Genomic DNA, 16246 nt, shown 5'->3' with positions numbered 1-16246 from the left:
AACGCGCCACAGTCGCTCATATGTTGGAAGTAGATATGAATGAAGACTGTTATGAATTGGTGTGTGGATTGTCTAGAAAAGTATTAGACATAAGCAAATGTTTGTTGCAACGTTCATGAGTGCATACGAATATGATTTGAGCATTGGATTAAACCCACGCTCACTTGGATCACTCCATAAATTGTATCACGAGTGATTAGTGAGATGATAACATCTTATATTCTTGAAACTGAGATGTGTGAGTTGTATCTTGCGAATCGGTTGCACATTGATAATATGTAAACGCACTAGTAACTTGGTGTTATAAAACATATTGTTGTGTGTAATTCGGTGAGTGAGTGCAAGCAAGCATTGTATCAAAGTTTATCCGTTCCTTTTATTCAAAGAATAAAAGCGATATCTTTTGGGCCCCTCGATGGTTTAGTGATGACATACGTAAATGCTCGGCCGGGCTAGGGCTAATTTGATTTGTTTAATTAGTCTGTCGTCATAAATCGGAAATCGAGATATAGTACAAATAGAATGATTAAAATCATATCTCATATGATATCTAGAATGGAGGAATATATGATCCCTTATCTAAGGACACGCGTATCTGATAGGATCAGAGTTGACAGCGGCTTTGGAAAGCTACGATTGCATATCAGGATCTGAAGTCATACGCATAATAGTTATTAGACTTATCCAAGTGGGAGACTGTTGGATTAGTGTCTAAGTCCATAACTATCTTGGTATGTACTTGACCCGATGGTGCATGGTCCTTTTGGGTTGCCTTCACCAAAGCAACTTGATTGGAGAAATAAATAGAAAGAGAGGTTATTATGATTTATTAATATGTTATAAGAATAATATATTAAAGGAGAAATCATATTTGTTTAATTAATATTGGTTAATAATTAATTTGGAATTAATTTTGTGATCAAGTGTAATTAATTAAACTAGAGGGGTTGATTTGTAATTATGTGATAGTTACAAAATAAGGTAAGGATTATCTTGAATATAGGGTGAACGAATTTGAGGTGATAAGGCCTTAGAATTAGACTATGATAAAGGATTCAAGGATTATCTTATGGGTTGCTTTGTGGATAAGCAACTAGATAAGGATAATGACTGAAACCTTATCTCTACACCTATATAAACACCCCTTGGCTCATGAATTCGTGTATCCCTTCCCAAGAAGTCCTAAGGACGAATTCTAACCTCTCTCCTTTCTCTTTATACCTTCTCCATTTGCTCTTGGTGTTTGTAAGCCATTAGAGGAGTGACACTTGTGACTCTAAGCATTCCAAAGTCAATTCAAGGAGGAATTAGGATTGTTATTACTCTATAACAATCAAGGTATGTTCTTAAACCTAATTACATATTAATATGATTACTTGAATGCTAGAATTAGGGTTTATAGTCTTGGATAACTTGCATGTACAATAGAGAAACCTAGATCCAAGCATTAGGGTTTGTATAAGTACATAGGATGTCTTATGACCAAAACCCATCACCATATTCCAGTTGAGCCACTACTCAGCCAGAATTCACATTTAGTTTCACACTTGAATCAATATGAGTGTTGAATTCCTTTACGTTCAAATGTTGAAACTTTGTCAAAATTTTCTCTATATAATGAGATTGACTAAAAATCTGACCACATGTCCTTTTCACCTTGATACCAAGAATTGTATCAACTTCTCCAAGATCTTTCATCTTAAAGTTATAGGATAAGTATTTCTTCGTCTCAATAATACATTCTAGGTGAGTGCCAATGATCAACATATCATCAACATAAAGACATATAACAACTGTGTATTCAGAAGAGCATTTAGAATAAATACACATGTCAGCATTATTATGTTGGAATCTGAAAGCAGTTACAACGGTGTCAAATCTCTCATGCCAATGTTTGGGAGCTTGCTTCAACCTGTACAAGGATTTAACAAGTCTACATTCTTTTTTTTCTTGTCTAGGTATCATGAAACCTTCAGGTTGCTCCAAGTAAATCTCCTCCTTGATATAACCATTCAGAAAGGTTGTTTTCACATCCACTTGATGAATGTACAATCCTTTCAAGGCTGATATTTCTATGAGATTTCTAATAGAACTAATCCTAGCAACTGGGGCATTGGTATCAAAATAATCGATCCCTTCTCATTGCCTATAGCCCTTAGCAACTAAATTTGCTTTATAGGCGGATAGGGATCCATCTCGGTGATATTTTCTTTTAAATATCCATTTGGATCCTATGGATCTCCTCACCTTGGGTGGATCATCTAACTCCCAAGTTTCATTACCCATAATTGAATCCATTTCTTCATTGATAGCTTTCTTCCACAAAGGAGAATCTCTAGACGTCATGGCTCCAGTAAAGGTCTTAGGATCATCATCCAAGTTAAAAGCAAAGATGACCTCTCTCGTCGCTTTTTTTTGTGTTCCTTCGACCAAATAATAATAGAAATCATCTCCAAAACTTTTCTCTATTCTATCCCTAGTACTTCTCCTTGGTTCCTACACAATAGGAGGAGGTGATAGTATTTCTCGAGAAGTACTTGTAGGTGTTGTATGACTGGAGTTTTCATCATCCCTAGAAAACTGTCCTCAAAGAATTCTACATATCTGGATTCCATAACAACACCCGATTCGATATCTAATAATCAGTAAGCCTTGTTGTTGTGAGCATATCTAATAAATATTCTCTTATTAGCTCGTGCTCCCAATTTGGTTCGCTTAGGATCGAGAGTCTGATAATAAGCAACACACCCCCACACTTTCACATAGTCTAGGTTATGCTTTCTACCTTTCCATAACTGATAAGGGCTTGTACGAATCACACGACTAGTGATCCTATTATGAACATAAAAAGTAGTCAATACTGCTTCCCCCCACGGATTCTTCATTTGACCTAATTGGTTCAACATACAATTGACCATCTTACAAAGGGTTTGGTTCTTTCTTTTAGCCAAACCATTATGTTGGGGAGTACATGGTGAAGTTCTCTCATGTTTGATTCCATTCTCCACCTATGTATGAGCGAAGAATTTTTATGTTTCTGTCAAGTTGATTTTCGACTTCATCCGTATACAATTTAAATGTATCAAAAGCCTCATCTTTTGATCTTAACATATAGATATGTAGTTATCGATTGGAGTCATCACTATTTATGATGAAATACATTTTTCCTCATCGAGTAAGTATTCCATTTAATTCATATATATCAAAATGAATCAACTCAAGTAATGATGTATTTCTCTTAATTGGTGGAAATGGTTTCTTTGTAAACTTTGATATCACACAAGTTTCACATTTTTCAAAATCTTTTGAGTCATATTTTAACATTCCTTTAGTTTGCATTTTTTTCAATATTCATAACATTGGTGTGTGCTAAACGTTTATGCCATAAAGAAATTGAACAAACAAAGTAACCAGAAAAGTTCTCTTCATGCACATTAGCAATCATTCCATCAGTTACATCATTCATACCCACACATGACACGTTTTTAACATTAGAACCACCACTCTCAGCACTTGACCTACTTTCACTACCCTCGTCACTAAGGGAAAGATGATACATTCCTGAATAGTTGTTCACCCTTCCAATATATCTCATTCCCTTAGTGATCATAATCCTACCATTCTTAAGCTCCATCTTGAACCCACCTTTGTTAAACTTGTCCACAGAATCCAACCCCTTCAAGATAGTAAGAACATGAAGAACATCTCGAAGGGTAACCCATTCACCATGTGTGAACTTCATACGAACATCACCTCTACCTTGAACTTCAGCTCTGTAACCATCAGCACAGACAACTACCATTCCTGGTGGCATTGGACAGTAAGTAAGGAAGCTCTCTCATTGCCCACAAACACGCATAGTGCCTCCAGTGTCTACAAACCATCCTCGAGCACAAATTGCTCTGGTAAGCGAAGAGATCATGAAAATATCTCCAAATTTCACACTTGCCACCATATCAGTCACTTGATCGATTGCATGTGCAATCTGTCCTAATTTGCGGTCTTTGCATTCTCTTGCATAATGCCCAATCTATCTGCAGACATGTCAAGGTATGGCCCTCTTTAGCTTTGAGTTAGGATTATGATGACTTGGTTTCTTGAATCTTTGTTTCTTGGGTCCCAAGTTTCTTTTGTTTTATCCCCCAAAATTAGTCTTATGACCAGAACCCCCAGCTGATACATGTGCACACTCGATCCGACTTTACCATGCTTGTCCTTGATGCAAGTTTCCTACTCAATGCAAAGGTTTTTCATCGGGTCATCCAAGGAGTAGTCCTCATATTTGTGCGTTATTCTCTTAGAGAAGTCTTTCCACGAGGGTGGCAGTTTTGCAATGATCACACCAACCTGAAAGACTTCTGGTATCAAGATGGAGAGCACGTTCAACTTGTGGACCATGACCTGGATGCACTTTCTCCATGATAGCTTTGTCATCATCCATTTGAAACTCTAGGTACTTTAACACTGGGTACTTTTTGGTACCTTCACCATGTGACTTGCACTTGAGTTCCAAAGTACTCCATAGCTCTCTCGGATCTTTGACCAGCACGTAAAGATCATAGAGCTGATTAAACAATGAGTTCTTGATATGACCCACACACGATTCCTCAGACTCTCTAAGTAGATCCCTTTGCTTTTCTTGATCGAAGATGATCGTTAGATCCATGGTTTCCCCGCCTCGGGAATTGGATCAGCGTGAATTGGGGCCAGTTTTGGGTCCAAAATATAGGCAAGCTTCAAAACATGAAGCATGAACCTGACCTTGTCAGCCCATGGGGTGTAGTTCTAACCATCGAATCGGTCAAGCTTGGAAAATTCTTGGTTCATGTAGTGGAGACTAGCAATTGGGATTTGAGTGTCCATTAGTCTGTTGAAATATAAACACGTATAAAAAAAACCTTTAACATTAATGTAAATCAAACCAATAGACATGCAAGGAAACTGACAAATAATATTGAGAATTATATGTCGATTAGTTCCAAGTAATAGATCCAATTATTATTAATATGATTACCAAGTTTTGTCCAAAAGCCAGATTAATCATTCCTGATTATATTTGATTATAAGAAAGGTAGAAGAAGAGTATCTTATTGTTGGACTAAATTAAAAGCAATACAATAATGTAAAACCGACATGTTGATGGTTGATCTTGATTGTGAAATAACTGCACGGATTGGACTCATGTCCTTAAAGGTTTTTACTTCGCTTTTATTGTCTGTAAGAACCAAAGTAAAACCTCAGGATTTAACGCAGATCTATCAATTTTCCAACAGCATTGGAAAACAATAAGTGCAAAGTGAATACTTAGAAACTGGAAGAAAATCGCAGAGATAGGAAGAGAGCTTCAAATTTTTTGATCCTCCAATATGGCTCCTATGGAGCTGTATTTATAGGCATCAAAACCCTAGAAGGCAAAAAAGGGGCCCACGTGGGCCGGCCCTTGGAAACCCTAGGGCGACAACTTGCTCTCCAAGCTATCCGTTTTCTGTAGAAATAATAAAGAAGATTGTTTGATTCTATAAACAATAACGATAAATAAAAGACAACAATGAAGATCAATATGTTGTCGAATGCTTAGATTAACAAAGATCTAGAAGAGTTCAACGTGAACTTCTCTGTAAGAGCTAGGTAGGTCGATACAATCGTTAACCCTAGAAGGATACATGCATGCACATTAAATAGTCTAACCCCTAGAAAAGCATCAACATGGATGGACAGGCCTAACCCGTTAAAATAAGACTATTCTATTACAAAACATTTGACACAACACATTAATAACCCAACAATCTCCCCCTTTGTGTCAAAAGCAAAGGAGATTCTTCATTGTTGCTTCTTTTGAACCTTGAATACTTTCGGCATCATATTGAGAAGTGTGTTCCGAACAATAATGTACCATTTGAGCATGTTGGAAAAGCATTTCAGATCATCGGCTTCATTTAACTTGCATGATTTGGTTAATTCCAGGATGTAGTTCAAAGCAGATGTGGAATGTAAGTTTTTATCTAACAAAAAGAATACACATCTCTGAGCTTTCTGATCAGTTTTCCTCTGGTACACCACACTCCAGTTTTCTTTTCGGATTTTTCCCAGTTTCAACTTGCTCAGATCCTTTGAATGTTCTTCTGAGAATTGGTTTCTTTTTAAGCACAACTACAATTTCCACATCCATTTTCGGAAACTCCTAGATGTAGAAAATAAACTTCCTCTTGAGATGAGCAACAATTCGCTCATACTTCACTTCATAATTTAAAAGAATTAGGAACAGGGAAATCGAGTCATAAGGATTCATGCAGGGAAGATCAGCAAGTGTAAATTCAATCTCAGTGCGATTGGCTCCCCTAAATCCCTTAAATATGATGTTGATGAAGCTGTCGGTCGGAATTAGAGCATACACCTTCACTGCAACAATATTTTGCAAACTCCAAGTTTGGAATTGGGGCTTGTCATATTTGAGATACAAAGAGAATAGTAATTGATTAACATCGGATCCGAAAGAGGTGCTCTCTCAATCTTCTCAAAGATCCTAATAAGAACGCCCTAGGAGTTATTAGGAAGTCAAGTTGAGATTCAGCAGTGTTGTCAAGCTCAAAGGAAACGAAGGCTCTAACCAGTTGGTACTTGGTTCATCAATTTCCTCCTTTTGAATGCTTTCAAGAGTCCATGGTGGAAAGAGGGACTTTTAAGTTTTTAGATTGACTTTCGCAACTCTAGCTTCAGTCTCCTTGGCTTCTAACTATGTTCAAAGTTTCAGAATATCATTCGGCTCCTTGTCTTGTTTCTTTCTCATAAGTTTTTCACCTTCGAATAACACTTCTTCCTCATCATCATTATCATCAACAACTTTGTCTTTTCCTCGTGACCCAAAAGCTTCATTACCCTTCTGGTCAACCTTCGATTTTTGTTCATGATGTTCATCGGTCTTTTGCTTTGGTTCAGAAGTCTTTGTCTTGGGTTGTTCTTTTGTAGTTTTATCTCCCCCTTGTTTCGGAAAAACATCAGATTCCGAAACACCTTCAATCTTATTAATCATGTAAAATATTGGTTTTAGTTTTTCGGTAAGATGTTGCCATACTGAGACAGTGAGAATTAAATCACATGTCTCAACCAGGTTGTGTAAATATAGATTGATGTCCAAAACATAGCTTTTAATCACAGTTTTCTCTAATTCTAGATCATCAAGATGCTTTGATGTGTACTGCAACTTAACAGACAGAGTGTCTCAACCATATGTACACCTAAATCTCAATTAATATCCTTAATAAAGTCAAAAATTAAAGGCACTATCTTCATAAAACCGCAAACTGCACCACATGACATGGTGTGATTTATGGATTGTAATTTTGTTAAACCACATTATTTAGTGTGGTTTGTGGTTTTTAGTTATGAAACTGTGGTCCAGACTTGATTAAATTCATTGAAACGTTAATCTGAATAGTTTTCCATTTCTCAGACATAACAATTAAAAAAAAGTTAATCATGGCATCCCAAACATGTATTGCCTAAATACTAGAATAATATCGATAAGTCTTTCCATGATACTTTTTTTCTATTTAAGACATTTAGAATAAATAAATATTGGGTAGAGGCGATCATCGCATCCCCCCCCCCTCCCCCCTCCTCCTTTTGTTTTATCTCTTACATTTATAGATTTGACATTTGAAGTTTCATATTACACATATACTTTTTAATATATAATTATTACACATACTTAGCCATTAAAACTAGAATGATGATAATTATTATACATACCTAGACGTTAAAACTAGAACAATAATAATAATTATACATATTTAGACACTCAAACTAGAACGATAATAATGATTACACATATTTAGCCGTTCGATAAACAGGGTGACCTATTCAGCTACACATGGACCGAAGTGGTAAGTACATTGTGTTGGCGTGTCAGCTAAAACATTGTAATACCACGTTATACCTTGAAGCAATTAGGACACCTATATCAGGCATAATCATCTAGTTCTTAAGAGGCGCTTCTTTGCCAAAGAAATTCAATGAGTTATATGGTTGAAACATGTTTCTAACTCTTCCATTAAATTAACTCGAATTTGGTACCATTCATCTTGATGAAGACCAAGACAAGAAGCGAATACACGGAATCTGCAATGTCCATACCTTCTACATCATGTACCTACTTAATGTAAGGATGTAGTACATTTGGAAATTCATTTATATATGAATATGAATAGTTTTGTTAGTCTGCATATGAGCTACATCTTGGTGGTTCATGAATATTCGTGGAACTTAACCCAAGTTCATACGTGTTTGAACAACTATGTCTATGGGGATCTTCGATTGGCACATCAACTCGATTATCTTTGAAAGGCTTCTTCTTCAAACTTGGTCGACCATGGGTAGTTTTATGAACAGTGGGTTCCAAAGCTGAAGTTTTTGATGGGTTGATAAACTCTCTTAAATTCCTCATAATGTTATGCTTTATACACAATGGTTGCTTTTCAAAGTTCTCAGTAATTATTTCACTTCATCATCACAATTAATATCATCATCAACTCTCATGCTTATGGGCGATGACAAAGTAAGCTTTCTCCAAAAACTATCAATTGAATCAAGTGGAAGAGACCTACTTGCATTAAAATACATGATTAGTTCATGTGTACATGGTAACTCGTAACATGTAAGCAGGTGACAAGCACAAATAACATCACCACTTTTACACTGCTCAAATTCGTTGACGATCATGTCTAATGCTTCCAATGAAATACAATTCAACAATAGTTCGAACAGTTGTACCATAATAATTTAAAAATATACATATTTATTTAAAACGTACCTGAATATTCAAACAATATTTTTTGGAGTTTTGTTAGATTAAATTTGTATGCTTCCTCTGTTTGAGACAGAACTAATGATTTCCAACCAGTATAAAAGGAATTCCAGTAGTCTTCCCTTCGTATACTTTGTCTAGCCTTTTCAAAACACATTGACTGATGTACCACCTACAAAGTAATTGCTTAGAATTTGGAAATACAATGTGACATGCTTTCATCAATGCCAACACTCTATCTGTGATGATAACTTAGGGCAAAGAGATCCACCCATTGTCGACTTTGAACAATTTAATGTCCACATGTAATTGAATTCTTTTTCTACATGCATAAATACGAATGCAATGCAAAATGTTAGCAGAGATGAAGTTACGCCGACAACTTCGAGAAGAGGCATCTTATACTTGTTCATTTTATAAGTTGCATCCATCAACATCACTTGTAGAAATGCTTGACATATCTCCAATTATGTCGGATGAATAAAGAATAAATCCTCCAACTCGTTAGACAAATTATTTTTGTGATAATAATAAATATAGCATCCTCTCTTCAAAGATGACAAAAGAACTTGCATTTGGGTAATACCTTTGTGCTCATTCTTCCATATTTTCGTTTTAGTATTGTATATTGTTTGGTGCATAGACACATTTTCCGGATTTTTCTCTTTCAATGTTGATAAATATCATGCGATTTCACATTCTTTGCTGATAAATCGGCCACCAAACGAAATTCATTATCAATCAATCATATTGAAAATGCATGACCCTTCATATCTTATGCAGGTTCATGGTTATGTACTTCACATACCACACTTAAGGTCCAATAATCATGTAATTTTGAATATGTACCCTTCAATTCAAAATGACAATTAATTTTTTTGTGCTAGTATTTCTACTGGAGATTTTTTACTTTTATAAATACCACCACGACCGCATATAAGATTAAATTTAGTTTAGAGCCCAATCGCTCTTATCTTTTTTCTTCTTATGATAATAATGTACCCAAGCACACGTCCCATCTTTCGCACCCATTCTATTAAATCGTCACAAGATTTGAACACCTGAAAATGACTTGTTTTGGTTAAAAAAAATTATAATTTCATTTGACAATTTATGAAGATAAAATATATGCTAATATCTTTTCTGTAGAAAATTCGGACGAGTTGTTGACAACTTCATTTCCATCGTTTGGTTGAAAACTCATCATTATATTAATGAAAATTGTTACAAAAGTTCTATAAGAGTAGTAATTGAGAATTATAAAGAGATGAGTAATGGCAAGTATAGATGTGTAGTACTTGACATTTATATAGAGATGAATTATTTTTTGAAATTTGTTAAAACTATACATGAAGTGATGTATTATTCTTTCACATTACAAGTTGTAAAAAAATGATGAATTATTTTTTGAAATTTGTAAAAGTTATAAACGAAGTGATGTTTTATTCTTTGAAATTTCAAGTTGTAAAAAAGTGATGAATTATTTTTTGAAATTTGTAAAAATTATAAATGATTGATGTTTTATTCTTTAAAATTGCAAGTTGTCAAAAAAAATGATGAATTATTTTTTGTTATGGTTTTAAGGATGACATGGCATGTAAGATGATACATTTTTAATCTCCCTATTATAATAGAAGAATAGATTTTAATCTCCTTTTGACATGTGTTATCTATTAGGCCTCCTAATTAATGCATACTTTATTTTTCTTTTGTCACGTGTCATCATATTAGGCTTTCTAATTAATGCATGCAACTTATTAACTTATTAATTATTAATTTTAAATTTTAAATTTTAAATTTCCCATTTTAATTACATTAAATTAATAACATTAGAATAAAAGTTAAAATAAAATTAATACAAATTATACGGTGATATAACGTCACATATTTATTTAAATTAACGATTATAATTTTATATAACTAAAAAATATATCTTAATTAATAATTTATTTAAAATAGTTGATTAATAATTTTGAATTCTCATTATAAAAGTTTAATTAATTTTATAACTACGGTTTCCACAGGATATAAACTAGTGTAATAACATAGTAATCAAAATATCCAAAGATTCGTACAATTGCATTGCATTAAGAGAAAAATCTACATGACAATTTGCAAATGTTTGTTCACCTATCTCTCTCTCTCTTTCTCTCTCTCTCTCTCTCTCTCTCTCTTTATATATATATATATATATACATATATATATATAGAGAGAGAGAGAGAGAAAGAAAGAGAGAGAGATTGGTTCAAGTATTCTAACTAATTATTGTACGGATGTAGGATTGATTGTGGACCAATCAAAATTTTAAAAAAAAAATAATTAATTAAATTAATAACTAAGGGTATATAAGTAATTTGATAAATAACTTCTAAAATACTCCCTATAATCATGCTTTGACTTTTAACCTAAGTTATCCCCTTTTATTTACATCTACTACGCCCATTCAACCATACCAAGAAACCCTGACTCCTTCAAACTCTGTTTTGTCACAACTGGCATTTTAGCTAGGAAAATTTATTCTTGTGTAACCGTTCACCTATTGTAAAACATATACTCCAAGTAAATCTCACCCAATGCTCAATTAGATACATCAATTATGTTCAACAAAGAGTCTAAAAACCCTAAGAATCCCGGTTTAAGACCATATTGGACTAGAATTTCCTTATTGGGCCTAACGGACCAATAAGCACCCTAGTCAACTTTATTGGACTTATAAGCTCTAATTGGATCCTAAGTGGACCCAATTCATAAATCTAAAACATTTTGGACCAATTGGGTCTAGAATGATTCATTGTAACCCTAATAGATCTTATTGGGCCACAACTAATACAATTAACATTAGTGAGTCATAAGCCCATTCTTTTGTTCTAATTGGGCCATGAATGCTTCCAAGTGCCCAATAGGCCGAAAAATCTTATGTCTAGGATCCAAATATCCTAACTAAAGTTAATGGGCCCAAACTACTCCACCCTTTCTCCTAGCCCAACATTTTCGGCCCATGAGTTAAAAAAAAAGGAAATAGAGGTTGACTTTAGAGGTGTCACCTCCATATTATACACCAAATAACAAGACAATTGCATCTCATACTTCCATGCAAGCTTGTATGATCCAACATGCATCAATATTTTTCTCTCTCTCCTCTCTTCTTGATATTTTGGCCGAGAGCCAAAACACACACACACACTTGAAAATTTATCTCCAAACTTCTCTAAAAATCATCCTCTTCCTTCCTTTAAGATCTCAAAATTTTGCTAGGATTCTAAGGATCTTCATCAAGTCATTCAAATCTTTGGTAAGTTATTGTCAAACTCAAGTATCTCCTTTCATCTTATCATGAAAAACTCTTTCTTACATGGCTCTTATTCCATGATCACACCTTAGAAGCTTCATAAACTCGAGATCCACAACAAAGGTGTGCTAAGACCAAAAATTATTTCCACTTCTTCTTCAAAAACCAAAACATCAAGCAAAGATGAGTTCATACCCCCTTGTTTTCGGTTTTCATATGATTTTTAGGGTAGAATACAAGAAAAATGTATAGATCTATGTGTTATATGCATGTTTTGTGTGAATTCTTAGTTTATTTGGCACAAATGTGTTAGATCTTAGCAAATCTCAAAATTTTAAGTAGTATTTAGCAAATATCTATGAACTATGACATTTTATACATCACATTATCAATCCAAAAGTAATCACATGTTTAAGATACAAAACATTTCAACAAAAACCTTGTTAAAGGTCAAAATTGTCAAGAAAACAAAAGATAAGGGCAAAAAGTGTCATTTATGTTTCCATAAGGGCCAAACAGGTCCTACATGTATAAAAACATATTTTTATGTTAAACATACTTTAAAAAGGGCAAAAAATGCGAATTTAAGCTTAATGGGCCAAAACTTTGGGCCTCACGGTTTTGGGCCCAATTTGCGAAAAAAAAATGAAGTTTTAGGGTTAAAATGTTATTTAGCCAAATTTTGAGTCATAAATGTAAATAAACCAAAATTTAAGGGTGAAAATAACATTTATTTTCAAATTGGACCAAAAATGTAAACTTTTCCAAAATTGGGCCGAAAGTGTAATTTTTTACAAACAAGGGGCTGAAAATGCACTTTTCTGCAAAAGAGGGTTCTAAATGTGAAAATATAACTTTTTGGGCTAAAACCATAAATTTTTGGACATTTGGGACAAAATTGCAAATTTTTATAAATTATGGACAGTGTCATTTTTACAAAATTTGAGCCTTAATTAAACATTGGAAGATTAGTGGCCAAAAACGGCGTTTTTACAGAAGAGGATTTTTATTATCACTCTAATAAACCTCAAGCTAAAACAAACAAGGTAGTAAAACAAACGAACGAAACACGCCGATAACTATTTATTGGACCTAATATTCACGTTACTTGGCCATTGGGAGCTAAGGGCCCAATTAAGTGTATATTGAGCCCAATGTTTTCCATCACATGTTTATTGGGCCTTGCAACCCACTTACATGTTAGTTTGGGCATAAGTTATGGATTACATGTTTATTGGGCTTTTGTGGCCCATTTACATGCCTATTGGGCCTAAATTACCCTCTTCCACGTTACTGTCCCTTTGTGGTCTAATTACATGCTAATTAGGCTTAGAATGGAGTTCATATGCTAGTGGATCATAATTATACCGTTACATAATCATTGAACTTAGTATACTTATATATGTACTTTTCAAATACCAAAACATATCACATGTACGTAAACATTAAACATAGTACAAAAAGAGTTGAGGATCTAGTGAGACATGTCGGTTGAAACTCTGTGTGTACAATCATAGCCTGTAGTTATAATCAGAGTTTCCTGATAGGAAAGCGGGAGTTTGTGTATAGATCTATACGGGGTGACCCCCACGCCTTAGCTGTTCGCTACAGCTAGACTAGGCCAGTCTAGGGCGACAAAATCCTTAGCAAGACCGACATTTGGAAAAATACCAAGACGGGCAACCTAGTCATTATCATGCATGGTTATAACAGCTCATATAGGGATTCAATACCAAAAGTTTAACCTTTTGAAGATAAACTCTTCGATTGTGTAAATGCAAAAACAACTTATTTAACAATACAAGAATCTAGACGTTGTTATAAAACATAAAATATCGGATTTTCTAGAGAAATTGTCCATATATATTTATCATTTACTCACAATACAATGAATTTAAACTACTCTCATACAAGTTACAACTATAAAATCCACACATGCATTTATACTTGATTTTCACATCATTTTTAGTCAATTTACAGAAAATATCGGATTTTCTGGGTTTTTACGAAAGATACAAAGGCTTTTATTCAACCATACTTATGAACTCACCAACATTATATATGTTGACCGTTTTCAAAATAACTTGTATTCTCAGGTAATCGTTAAGCAGGAAGGATTTGCAAGTGTGTACGGTTTCGTTTTGTGTAACAGCACTTATCGTACTTTTAACAAATTGAACTTATGTATTTTAACAATGTACTTGATGTGAACAATGTTGGTTGTATTATGTAATGTTGATGATGAATGGGTTATGTTTCATGTATATTCATTGTGATGATTATTCAACTGTTAGTCACACGAGCCCGCGGACGTTTCCGCCATCTGGTTCGGGGTGTGACATGTTTCAAAATGATTGCTTCAACATTTGAGTGGCTCTCAGACCTCCTCGAACCTTTGCTTGAGTTCTGTGACCCGGTCAACTCCCCCTGAATCTTCCCATCTAAACCTGCCTTGGTATCAGACTTTACCGGCTAGCCACCGATTTCGATTACTTCGACATTTCACAAAGGATGTCATGCGCCACCATATCCTCGGCCACCGTTGCATTCCTCACATCTTAATTCAATTGTTTCCAGATTACAAAGGTCTCGAGCAGAATGGTATTCAGATCATACAAATCTAGTTAAGGTTAGTAAAATTCATCAATTAAGATCCATTATTTTATCTACTCATCGATATTGGAATCCAAATAAGAATCAGAAAGTATTTTATCTTTTTAGAATCGATTGCAATCAAATTTTATGTCTGCTATTTGTGATTTTGGAGGTGAATCAGAATCAAGAATCATTTTTTTTCTATTATTGATTCTTGTATTGTTGCGTTTCTTTAATTGGCACTTCAAGTTTGATTTTTTTATTTTCTTGCCCTAGAAATTGGTTTTCTAACCGGTACAATTCTTCTGATCGTGGTAATTTGCTTAACATTCTAAACTTTATTTCATTTAGTTTTGTAACATATGTCATTATGTCTTTATATCTATTATTACCCAAAGAAACCATCATCATTGTTAATGGAGATGTTCAAGCATCTGGCACTAGCATTGTAACCAAGAATAGAAACGAAGTGATTTCTGTTTTTGTTACTGAGACGCACACACATACATAGAGAGAGGGGATGCTCTTAACCCTTTAATTCGATTATAGTATGAAGAAACTATGATTTTTGGTGGTTGTCAATTGATAATTATGAAAAGAAGTGAGAGCATCGATCAGAGAAGAAATGAGATAATCTTGATTCTTGCTTTTTATTTTACCAATATACATATGTGCATAATAGAAAAGGTGGGGCCTTGTTCAAATCCCTTATAACTGTAAATTCATTACATTTTTACATCTTACTGATGTTCAATGTACGATTACTAATTGAATTGTGAAAAGTCTTTGTTTGGAATTTGGAAGAACCTTACAAATTATAAGTATATTCTTGATTGTTGTCAATTCTGCATAACTAAATTAGAAAACCGAGACAAATTTGATTGTAAATTGTTTATATTTAACTTCCAATCAAAATTGAATTGTGTATCTATTATGATACAGGTGATTTATTGAGTGCATGTTATGGTCTAAAAGTACAATGCTTGAAGAAGTTGTCCGCTATGTGAAGTTCTTGCAGCTTCAAATTAAGGTGTGTGTGTGTGTATATATATATATATATATATATATATATATATATATATATATATATATATATATATATAGGGAAAAGTGAATATACCCTTAAGGGTATATAAGCTTAGGTACCCAAACTCACCATAATACATCGTTTTGTTTGATACATTTATTATAATGTTCTTCAACTTCAATCCTTAACTTGATTTACTTTCAAGATTTTCAAAATTTCATTATTATCTTCCTCTTACATCACATCTTTTTGACGAACATCAATTAGCCTATATATATTATAGTTGAAAATGAAAATTATGTAAGAGTAAAATAAATGTGAAATTTATAAAAATCTTTGAACGAAATCAACTTAGAAGTTGAATTATAAAAACATTAGACAATTACAATTTATATATATGATACAAAACGACGTAGTAAGGTGAGTTTGGATACCTAAGCTTATATACCCTTAAGGGTATATTCACTTTTCCCATATATATATATATATATATATATATATATATATATATATATATATATATATATATAT

Source organism: Lactuca saligna, chromosome 4 (assembly GCF_052625555.1).
Source record: "Lactuca saligna cultivar CGN05327 chromosome 4, ASM5262555v1, whole genome shotgun sequence".
NCBI classification, from domain to species: Eukaryota; Viridiplantae; Streptophyta; class Magnoliopsida; order Asterales; family Asteraceae; genus Lactuca; species Lactuca saligna.
The sequence above is the reverse complement of the archived record's forward strand: the minus strand, read 5'-3'. Positions refer to the sequence as shown.